Source organism: Natrix helvetica (assembly GCF_964273705.1).
Source record: "Natrix helvetica genome assembly, chromosome: 2".
In the NCBI taxonomy this organism is placed as follows: domain Eukaryota; kingdom Metazoa; phylum Chordata; class Lepidosauria; order Squamata; family Natricidae; genus Natrix; species Natrix helvetica.
The window spans coordinates 769,394-780,516 of NC_138552.1; positions in this window are offsets into that span (position 1 = coordinate 769,394).

Consider the following 11,123-nt stretch of genomic DNA (forward strand, 5'->3'; position numbering starts at 1 on the left):
AGGCGGAGCGCTTGACCGGCCCTGCCTGGGGGCGGCACCCGCGGACCCCCAGCTGGGGAGGAGGGCTGGCAGGCAGCCTTCGCCCGAAACCCCCCGCTCGTTTGTCCCAGCGGCTCCCTTGCAGCTGATGGAAGCCCCTAAGCCGGGCGCAGCGGCCGAGAAGGGGGAACAACCAGCTCCTCACCGGCTGCCTGCAAAAGACCCCGCGCTGCCCAGACCGAGCAAAGTCCTCGCAGGGCCTGGAAAGTGAGGTTCCTCCTTCACGCCCCCTGGGGCCACCGGAGGCCCCTGGCTCTTGCGCTTGGCCCGGCTGCTAATTGGGGAGGGGTCCTTTGGACTTCTTTCCTTGGGGGCAGGGAAGAGCCAGGCAGCCGATCCTGTTGTCCAGGGCTGAGGGCAAGTGGGGAGGGGGCGAGTCCATGGACCAGGAAGAGCCCAGATCTCTAGCCAGGGTCAAGAGGTCTGTCGGCGAAGAGGCTCTGGAGATTCTCAACCACCCAGGTCATGGTTGTCCCAAAAGGGCTTTTCCAAAATGCCCAATCGGACTTTCTTGAGTTTAGGTTCACACCCAAGAAGAGAACTGAAGAAGCTTCTGGGATGAGAAGGGAAAAGGAGAAAGCCAAGAGAGTCCAGTTGCCTTTTGGAAAAAGCACCTTCAGGTATCATGTGAAGGGGAGCATTTGAGGCCTTTAAAAGCCACAAAGTTCACCAGGGAACAAAGTATTAGGGCACCTGCAGTGAAGGCTGAACCCCAAGTTTTCACAAAACAATGTAACATCCCCCCCCCCCGACCTCTCCAGATCTCCCTGGGCACAAGCAGCCCTGCGATTGCACCAGCTGGAAGACGGTTTGAAGCCATAATCCAGCACCCCAGACAGGCCCTCTCATGGGGGGGGGGGAGCCCCACCTGCCCCATGGCCAACCCAGGTGCCTTCTGCTGGCTCCCTGTCCTACTGCAAGATCCGCAGCCAGCCTGGCTGGTTTCTGAAGATCTCAGGTGAGGCTCCATTTTTTAAAAAGAGTTGCCTTCACCTCTTGTTAATGCAAAACATCTTCCTCCGTGTTGTGTGTGTGGAGTTGTGGTCGGGTGTTGACTGTGGGACCCCAACCTCAGTGCAGTGAGGGGGCTTCCAGGCAGGCCTTAAGAGGACTGAGTCAAGAGGAACTCAGAGCGACCATCTGGGGGCTGGGGGGGGGGCTTTTCAAAGGGTGCAGGAGAGGCAGCACCAGGGTTTTGAAGGCGGCTGAAATGTCCAAGATTGGAATCCATCCCAGCTGCTGCCGTTGCTTGATGGACAGGAGGGGCGATTCTCAGGTAAGGAGCTCCAGGCACACCGGCTGCTGAAGCCGAGTTTGGCTTCTCTTGAAAATGCAGGGAGTCCTCGACTTACAACAGTTCGCTTAGCCACAGTTTGAAGTTACAACAGCACTGAAAAAAGTGACTCATGACCATTTTTCACACTTTCAACTGTTGCAGCATCTGTTTACGTTGGTATGCTTGGCAATTGCTCCATATTTATGACGGTTGCAATGTCCCAGGGTCACGTGATCCCCTTCTGACAAGTATAGTCCATGGCGAACATGGACTTAACAACCATGGGACTAAGGTATCAAGTGCAGTGATTCACTTAACAACTGGGGCAAGAAAGGTCGTAAAATGGGCTAAAAGTCACAACAAATGTCTCACCTAGCAACAGAAGTTTTGAGCTCAATTGTGGTCGTAACTCGAGGACTGCCTGTAGTGATGTGTCTCCAAAATCACCCATGTGGCTCATTTTTGGAGCGTCTGTGGAGGACGTCCTTTCTTGGTGTCCCTGTTTTATATAAAACTTCACAGTTGTGCTTTTATTTCATTTTTACATTTAGTTTTAAGTTGTGGGGTATTTATTTCTTGCCTAGCCCTAATCTCAGAGAAAACACATTCATTTGGGGGGAGGGGGGAAATCACACTTATTTGGGGGATCATGGAATTCCATTGGTGGAGAAACCCTGCTGTGTATGATTCCCCCCCCCCCACTTTATTGAGCTCCTTGGTAATGGAGGGAGGTGTTAAATGAGGGGGGAGCTAAGAGCACTGCAGTGGCAGTGGAGATTCCTTCCTTCCCCCTCCCATCTCCTTCCTTCCTTCCTTCCTTCTTTCTTTCTCCATACTATCTCCTTTCTTCTCCCACCCTCCCTTCCTTCCCAATCAACCAAAGGAACAGAAGTTGCCTCCAGACGTTGTGGGAGCTTCATCACTGGAAGCTTTCAAGAAGAGAGTGGAATGCCCTCTGTCAGAAATGGTGTTCGGTCTCCTGCTTGGGTGGGGTGGGGTGTTGGACTAGATGACCTACAAGGTCCCTTCCAGCTCTGTTAATCTGTAATTCCTTCTCCCTCTCTTTCTGCTTCTTTTTGTTCCTCCTTCTCCTTCCTTCCTTCCTATCTCTCTGTATCCTTCTCTCCATCTCTCCTCCCTCCCTTCTAGTGATGGCATCTCCAACTTAACCCCTCCAGGAGGGAGGGGTTAAGAGAGGGTCAAGCTCAGAATCCTTGCGATGGAGAAAGCGGTACAGGCCTGCCATCCCCCAGAATACCCCAAGCCTTGTCTGACCGTTCCCAGGGGAAGGCTGCTTGTAAGGTAGCTTGTGACCAGCAATATGAGTGTCTCCTGCTGAGACTCTTGGGGGGGGGGGTGTTTCTGGTTGCTGCTTCTGCCTGAAGCGAAGCCCCCAGTGACCCCAGATACGGCTGGTCCTGGAGGGGCCCTGGCTGGTGCCCACAGGAAAGCCTTTCTTGCTCCAATCGCAGCATTCCAAGGGAGCCCCTCTCCCAGGAGAATCCCCTTTCCTGGGATCTGCAAGGAGGGGATTGGTGCCCTCATTTTGGACTGACAGACTCCTGACACCTCCCCCCCCCACGCTCTCCCAGTCTGGGTCTCTGGGCTTCAGTTTGTCCCCCAATACTGAGAGCCCTTTCTAACCCCCCCCTCCTTTCCTTCCAGCACCACAGCAGCTGCATTGGGACCCTCCCCTGCCAGGGCCTGGCCTGGAGTTGCGATTGTGTGGCTTGTGTGCCTGTGTGCCTTCCTTTGCCACTGCACCGCCCACGGCCTCAAACCAGGTCAGCCCAGGAGAGTCTGAGTCACAGCGAGCCCCACTTCGCCTCTCCCTGCAGAGACCCCCAGGACCCCTGTCTGGGAGGCTCTCCTGTGTCCCCCCCCTTCCATTTCCTCACTGGCAAAAGTGTGCCCCCCCAGGAGCTCTTGTTTCCCCCCCCCTCAGTGTAGGAAAGACGCTTCCTCCCCCCCTCCCCAAATTGAAAGCTGTTTTGGGGGCAGGGGACAAGGCCGCCTCCCCCCACCTGCTCCTGCGTTGCCTCTTGGTGCTTCCTTCACTCAGCCCCTCTCCCTGGCAGGGATCCCTCCAGGCAAGACGACCTCTGAGCATAGGCAGAGTGCCTTTCCCTAGCGCGTTCTCCTTTTTTGGTGGGCGAAGGGCGGGGCCTTCCCAGTGGCCCCACGGAGTGATGAAAGCCTTCCGGGACGTCACGCCGACTCGCAGGCAGCTGTTCGGCCACCTGGGACCCAGACAGGCAGGAGCTGCCTTCCAGGAGGAGCCGCGTCCCACGCAGCAGCGCAGCCCCGGCTTCCGCCACCCACCCACCCGCGGCCGAGCCCGGCAGCCTTGCAAGGAAAGCGAGGCCGCCAGACGCCTCTTCTCTACGCCGCGAGCACGCAGGCACCTCGGCGAGGCGCTTCCCCCGCGCGGCTCTGCCCCCGGGTGACGAAAGCCGTGCGTGGCTGGGAACCAAGGCCGGGGAGGAGGGGAGACGCAGGCCGGAGACCAAAGCCAGCGCCCCCCGCCCCACACACCTGAAGCCGCTTCCTTCCCTCCCGGGGGAGGGGTCTCGTCTACGGCAGGGCAGGAGGGGAGCTGAGCTGGTTGCCCCCACCATCCCCCCTATTTCACACACACCCGACTGGTTGCTGAAGCATTGAGTGGCAGCACAGACCCTTCCTCCTTTAGACCTGAAGGTCTCTCGGCCCATTTTCCTTCTCTCTGATAGCGAAGTTGATCAGAAGTGAGAGACCCCCACCCAGCCCCCTTTACCGCCCCAGATTCCTAGATTTCTGCCCCTCCTCCTTGTTTTGACCCCAAGCCTCACTTGGGCCCCCTATATATGGGGGAGGGAGGGGGAGAAGCGGCCCAACTTTGGAGCTTGGCAGGACAATTGGAAGCCACGCAGGTTGGTGGATGGGCAGAGTTCACACAGTCCCTGGTGTGAGCCGGAAGGCCCCCCAAAATGAAGCCACAAGCTTAGAAAGAATTTCCCGGGTTGGCACCTCCTGCAGGGCTGGGCTCAGAGGCCTTGGGGCAGTTTGTGGGTCAAGCGGTGCCTTGTGAGAATCCAGACTATGCCTTTAACCATCACTTTGTTGCCTTGTAAACTCTGTTATACTGACCGCTATTTATTGCTTAATATATTTATGTGGGGTGGGAGTTTTATTGTTTGGTATTCAGTTTTTAGCTTGTCACAGAGAGAGAGCTGGGCGACTGTATACACATTTTCTTAAATCAATAAAACAAATCCCATAGTTGACTCCGCCCAAGTTCCCAACTCTGTCCTAAGCTCTTCTTCAGGCCCGGAAGCCAGCTGACCATCCTGACCTTGAGTCCTTTGTCCAATCTGGGTTGGCAGGGGAATTCTGGGTGTTGAAGTCCACAGGTTTTCAGATCCCCCATCGGGCTTCGTACCAACCGTTTACGCACTTCCAACAGTTTTCTAGCTTTGTTAGAAAATCAAATTTGGGGTTTGAAATTTGGTGATCACCAAATCAAATCTGGTGACTGCTGAAATCACCTGATCCAACCCATTTTCTTACTGGTGAAGTTTTCTCCAGCAGCAATCTCCTCTTCTTGCCATCCGGTGGACAGCTCAAAATGCACACCGTTCCAGTATCAAAACGGAGGTTTCAGGGAGTCATCAGTCATATTACATCACCTGATGTGGAACTTCTCTGAACCCCTCCGTCTGTCATGTATTTCGTCAAACCTTCCTCGTATCAAGGGCCTCCGTGCAGGAGGCCTCTGAGGTCCAGGCAGGTTCTCCCACTGGCAGCTCACAGCCTTTCTTTCCTTCCGACGGGGGGGGGGGGGGTGTCTCAGAGATACACTTCAAGCCCGCTCTTGGCCCTGCCTCGCTTTCCCTCCCCAATTTAATTATTTGTGTCCCGCCTTTTATTATTTTTACAAATAACGCAAGGCAACGAACATATCCAACTGGGCCAGAGCTGAAGAAGCTTCTTGGATGGGAAGTGAAACGTCTTCAAAGAAAAAAACAAACTCCAGTTGCCTCTTGAAAAAAAGCACCTTTGGGACAACTACGACCTGGAGGACGGAGAATCTCCATATAGACATATCCAACACACCTCCCTCCTCCTATTCCCCCCCCCCAACTCTCCTGTGGGATGAGCTCAGACGGGGGAATTGGCCTTGATGCCTTCGCCACTAGACCAAGCGGGCTCTGCTTGATGTCCAGCGGAGCCATAACTAGGTCTTCCAAGACCTGGCCTGTCCAGGGAGGGGCAGGAGACGTCCTGGGTGAGACTGCAGAAAAGAGCCCCCCCTTCCCTGCCTTGAAGCCTCTGGGGCATCTCAGGAGGAGGCATCTCAAGGGCTTCTTTCCGGATAGGCAGCCTCAAAGGGCTTTGATGGGGATGACCGCTGCCTGTACCTGCAGGGCCAGGCCAGCTGAATGGGGATTGGGGGTGGGTGGGTGATGAGGTGGCCCCTTAATCTGTACCGAACAAGCGTGGGACGAAGGTGTGAAGTCAGATGTGGCTGCAGCATGGGGTAGATGCTGAGTGGCATCACAGCACCTCCCACTCACCTGGCAGCTGCTGCTCAGGTAGGAGAAGCAGCCCGTCTGTGCCCCCCTCCCCGCAAAGAGCCGGTTGCCTGAAGCCTGAAGGGGGGGGGCATCTGCCCAGGGGCTCCTCCCCCCCTTGCAACACCTGCTCGTGCTGCAGCCACTCTTTCCCACCCTGCTGCCTCCTCCGTGGGTTTCCGTGGGGGTGGGGTGGGGTGGGATCCAGCGGAAGCTGCATCCTTGCCGGCCGAAGGACCTCCCAGCGGCGCTAAGCCGAAGTCGGGGGAAAGGCCTGCGGGTTCAGGGGCGGGGAGGACGAAGCCCCCCGCGGCTGCCAGGACCGCTGGCTCCGCCCGCCGAGTGGGAAGCCGGCACGTTCGGCCGCCCTAGATACCGTAACCTTAGTAACCACCGGCGCTTGGCAACCGGGAGCCGCCGTCCTCCCCTTCCCCAAGGAGCGCTGCTCTCCCCCCCCCCCCCCCCGCTCAGCGGCAGCAGCTCTGGGGGCGCTGGAAGTTACACAACGCCGGGCGGCGCCTCCCCCGTCACGACGCCCCAGCGGTGGATCCCGCCACGCGCCAGACCCCCCCCCAACCCTCCCCCCCCCGCCTGGCTCCGCGTGGGGGATGCGCTGCTCGGCTGGCGTCTCGGGACTCTCCTCGGGGCTCCCTGGCTTCCAGGCGCACCCTCCCCCCCGGCCCCCTCCGGAGGGACCCTGGGCAGGGGCCGCAGGGCCGGACTGGGGCTGTCCTTTCTCCGGAGGTTAGGAAGGCCCGGAGCCCGCCCTGCTCTTCCCTGCCTGCCACTCTCCACCCAGCCCTTTGGGCTCTTGGCTCCTCTGCAGGGGCGCTCAAGGCTTGCCCAGGAGTAGGAGTTGCCCCCTGCCTGGCAATGGAGCCCTGGGCCTCTCCAGGCCCGAGGCTGGGATCTGCCTAGGCTGGCCCTGCTTGGGATGGTCTTTGGCACAAGGCAGCGCTCTCCACACTTGCCAAAGACTTACGGACTTGAACTCCCAGAATTCCCCAGGCAGCACAGGTGCCTCCTGCCTCCTCCTCTTCTCTCCCCCCTCCCCTCCCCCTCCCCCCATTCCATTCCGATCATCTTGCCTCTTTCTGCCCAGTGATCCTGCCTGCCAGCTTCCTCCTGAACTTTGATATTGCCCCTCTAGAGTTTGCTATGCCCCTGCCTCCCTCTGGGAGATCTGCAGATCGGTCACCTGACAATCGGATGGCAGCATTTTCTCTCGGAGTCCCATTTGTACACAAAGACGCTGATTGTTGCAGGGCCTGGGCACAGCCCTGTCAGGCTTCCTTCCATCTGCATGCAGAGCCATGGATGGGCAGCCACTTGGTGCGATTGTTCCCCAGCTCTGTCTCCGTCTGCTGGCAGGGCAGACCGGCCTGGCTTCTGCCACCACCACCTCTGCGGGAATCTTCTAAGAGACGCCTGTCAGGAGCTTCGCTGAAGACGAGGCTGCCTTTGTTCGCTCGCTCTCTTCCGATCAATGAAAGGGTCACTCTGTCAGGAAAGGAAGATCGGGCCGGCCTGGTTGATGCATTCCTGGGAATTTCTGCCAGGCGGTCTTTCTTTTCAAAATGTGCACAAGGCAACTGCCGATTAGTCCCCTGCAGAGTCTTGACCAGCGTTGATGTCAAGCTGGCCCTCTCTTCCCCATTGACAGGATCCGTGCTGGCCCTGCTCCACTCCTCTGGCACTTTGCCTGGGAATCTCCTGAATTTCTCACCAGAGGAAACGGACCGGAGGGGCTTCCCAAGGCACACGGCTGTGCCCACTCCTCATCTTCTCTTATCTTGGTTGCTCTGCTTGCAGCTGCGTGGACGGTTTCCTTTTGGCCTCCCTTGGCACCTCTGCCCCCTTCCTTCTCCAGCCCCAAAGACCCCTTGGCTGGTCCTGGTTTCTCTTGCAGATCTCAGCCTAACTTCCCTTGCGCAGCCATCGGCTGGTCATCTGGTGGGTCTCCCGGACAGTTTCTCCATCTTCCCTTCCCTCTGCTTCTTCCTTTGGACCGGTCCAATGTTCTGCAGGGGCTGCCCAAGTGCCCCCCCCATGTGGTCTCTCACTGGGCTGGTGTCCCACACATTTCCAACACATTCCTGTTTTTATGTCCCAGCCCTCCTACACTCCCTTTCTTCTGCGGATTTTGGTCCATGGGATGTCTAGTATTTTGAACTAACAGAATAACAGAGTTGGAAGGGATCTTGGAGGTCTTCTAGTCCAACCCCTTGCTCGAGCAGGAAAGTCTATTCCATTCTAGACAAATGGTTGTCCAATCTCTTCTTAACCCTCCCCCCACCCCCCACCCACCCCCAGTGATGGAGCACCCACAACCTCTGGAGGCAACTTCTACTCCACTGGTTGGTTGTTTTCACTGCCAGGACATTTTCTCCTTAATTCTGGGTTGATGAGTTTCCATCCATTGCTTCTTGTCCTCCTGCCTCCTGCTGCTTTGGAGAACAGCTTGACTCCCTCTTCTTTGGGGCAGCCCCTGAGATACTGGAACACTGCTGTCATGTCTCCCCTGGTCTTTCGCCCTTCTGCTTATCCTGGTGACTAGTATTTGCATCCTTGTTTCCCCCCACAGAATGGTCTCCTTTGGTCCCTGGAGCTCATCCTGGGTCTCTGTCTTGCCATGCGACTCATTCCACTCCTTCCCTCCTTCCCTTTGGATTTAATTATTTATCCCCCTTTGTTCCCAACAGATTCCTGGTGATTCACAAGTGACAACACAGCCCTAAATATGCCACCATAGAGCCGGAAGGCTCCTCAGACGCTCTCTTTCAGCCCCTTCCTGGATGCTGGGGGGGAGGGGGGAGCCCTCCAGACCTGGGTGGGGGGAGGGGGCAGTTCCTGGGTGGGGGGAGGCATCCCCACAGAAGCCTTCAGTGCTCTCTCTTTCGGCCAGGCCTACCAGTGGCATTTGCGGGGGCAATGCCTGCCTTGAAAGGCTTCCCCAGGGAAAGGGGCGGGCGTGGGGTGGAGGGGCCCAAGGACGCTCCGTGGGGGAGTCTTTCAGTGAGGGGGAGGGCAAACTGTAGGGCTTTTGTGCTGCTGAAGGGAAGAGATACAGCAAAGAAGGATCTTGCAGTGCCAGGCAGAGAAGTCAAGATGGCTCCCCCTTGCTTTCGGCCTGCAGGGTGGCCTCTGGGATGGGGGGGGGGGCAGGGTGGTTTTTTCCCTTGGTTGCCCTCTATAAGAGAGAGTTGACAGCTTCTTCACTTGCTTTCCTTTCCATTCAAGACAGGCACCCGTAAGAGATTATCTCTCTCTCGGATAGTCTCTCTCTCTCATTCTCCCTCCCTTCCTCTCTCTCCTTCCCTCCCTCTTCCCCCGTCTGTCTGTCTGTCTGTCTGTCTCTCTTTCTCTTCCTCTCCCTCTCCCCCCCTCTCCCCCTCCACCGCTCTCTGCAACCAGCATGCATTAAGGATGGCTGCAGCATTCCGAGGTGATCTGATTGTCCTCCCTGAGCTTTCCAGGTGGCTTCCGACAAGCACTGGGGGAAGCTGGATTTGCATAACCATGGCAAAAACAGGCAGCTCACTTAACAATAACAACTGCATTACTTAGTGACCGAAACCCTGGTCCCCATCGTGGTCATAAGTTGGGGACTACCTGTAATAGCTTGGGAGTTCTGGGAATTGAGCTCCACATGTTTTGAAGTTGCCAAGAAACCAGTTCAGACATAGAGAAACATTTCACCAGATATCACACTTGGAGTTTTGCGCATCCTTCTCCAAGGATGCTGCCACGGCCGTAAGTCATGTTTCCCGGTCTCGTTTCACTTCAGCTGAACAGTTGCCAGTTGAGGGCCACCTGTAGTTGGAGGTGGCGGCTGTTGTGTGTGAAAGGGAGGGGCCTCCCAGAGGTCACCTGGACCCAGATCTGCTCAGACGTGGGAAAGGCCTGGTGGGAACTTTGCTGCCGGGGCCTCTCCTGCCCCCTTGGCACCCTGAGAAGACTTCCTGCCAGGGCCCTGCTTTGCCCGGGGGGAGGGGGAGGCGGGGGGAGGTGGGGAACAGGCTTCTCCTGCCCCACGCTTTGGTTGCAGGCGGAGGCCCTGCTGTGGCCGGTGCCCAGGCGGCTTCCAAAACCTGCCATCCAAGGGAAAATGTTTAATTTGTCAGAAGGGAATTCTTTTGAAAAGACAGAATAGCCCCATCAGTTACACTAATTATATCCATTATCTTAATTACATTTTAATTAAGATACAATCATGAGAAGCATAACTAAAGCTAATTTGCACCAATGTAGCCCTGGAAACCCTTCCCTGGGCCTAGGCAGAGCCTGCTTCCCTCAAGGTCCCCCGGGGGGGGGGGGGTTGGGCCCTGCCTTTCCCAAAGAGGCCTCCCCCTCAATGCTTCCTCTGCCCCCTCATTCTGCCCCCTCTCCTTTTTTACGGAGGAACAATGCAAAAACCATCAAGTGAAATGGGCCCCATGAGCTCGATGGGGCCAAAGTACCCACAAGGTGGGGATTCTTTCCCCTTCATTTTGGTGCTCTGTGTCGATTCCCATTTATGCGTCTCTCTCACTAAATCTGGACTCTTCTTCTTTCATCACTCCACACACACACACACACACACACACACACACACACACACACACACGGAAGTATCTTTCCCCACCGTCATTCCTTGCCACGGAGCACATATGATCTTTCTACCAGCATTTACCCATTATGCTTCTTGTTTGTTTTGGGGGAGATGTTTCAGGACCGAAATAGGTAACATCATCAGTGTTAGAAGGGAAGGGGGTGGGTGGGTTGCACTTTCTTTGTTGTAGACCCTCCTGCTCCGCCACGGCTGATGGTGGTGTGGTTTCCTTCTTGAAGGTTCCTTGATTAGGCTATTCACTGTTGGATTGCTTGACAACCAAGAATGTTTCCACCAGTATATGCATATAAAGACAGAGCGAACCCCACTCCCTCCCAGCACTGATGATGTTACCTAGTTGGGTCATGAAACGTCTGCAAGAAAACCACCAAACTCAGAGAGGACCAAGGACCCCTTATTTTAGTCCTCTAGCTACAAATATTTTCTTCTATTGGCATATTAAAATTCTATTTCTTTGTTTTTAATACCAGAGTAGGGAAATCATTTATTTCCTACAGATAAATCCCATTTCATTCTGTTTCTCCTGTAGATGGGAGATGGAAAACTGGGCAGCGTACAAACCTGCTTAGTAAATACTTTTCCTTAGCTCCGATACTTTTAATTTTCAGACCCATCCCGTCTTCTACATACGCCTTTCTTTTCATCC